The following is an 804-nucleotide window of genomic DNA, read 5'->3' on the forward strand; positions in this document are numbered from 1 at the left end:
TTATTCCTCCCCCACCAAGCCCTTAGCGATTGGATGGCGGCGTCAGTGGGACGCGAGGGTGAATTATCCCGTTCACGTAGAACGGCGTGCAGCCGGTAGATGAATGCACTGCATTGTTCAGCTCAAAGCCTACGATTGGCAACATGACACTCCAGCGCCTCGGCGTCTCAGCGCAGACGCTGCAAGGAAAGTCTTCGATGACGCGATTCACCCTTTTGGCTTGACCATCGGTTTCCGGATGATCTGCTGTCGACGCATCCGACTTAGTGCCTAGCACCTTGAAGATAGTCGACCATAATTTTCCCGTGAAACAGGGATCTATATCAGAGACAATCGACTTTGGGAGTCCGTGTTGCCGAAAAACACGATCTACAAATAGCGTTGCTGTACCGACCCCGTCGATGGTGTCTGGCACAGCCGCCAAATGAGCCATTTTGCTCAACCGGTCGACAAAAACCACGACCCCCGTGTCGCCTGCCGATTCTTTCGGCAGACCAAACACAAAGTCTAAATTCATGCACTGCCAGCACCCAGTGGGTTCCGGTAAGCTGGCCAGCGGCGCAGCCGCATCTGGAGAGAATTTCACCCATTGACACGTCTCACACGTGCGCACATGGGTGCTCGTCCATTTGTACAGCTTGGACCACCAATAGTGGTGACTCACAGAGCCGTACGCTTTCTTACGACCGAGATGACCACTGAGAGTCGTGTCGTGAGCCTCATAGAGGATGCGATAAAGCAAATTTTCATCATGAGGAACCACAATTCGTGGTGTATCCGTTGAATCGGTTCTATAATATAGCA

The sequence above is a fragment of the Plasmopara halstedii genome, assembly GCF_900000015.1.
Source record: "Plasmopara halstedii genome assembly, contig: Scaffold_3073, whole genome shotgun sequence".
NCBI classification, from domain to species: domain Eukaryota; phylum Oomycota; class Peronosporomycetes; order Peronosporales; family Peronosporaceae; genus Plasmopara; species Plasmopara halstedii.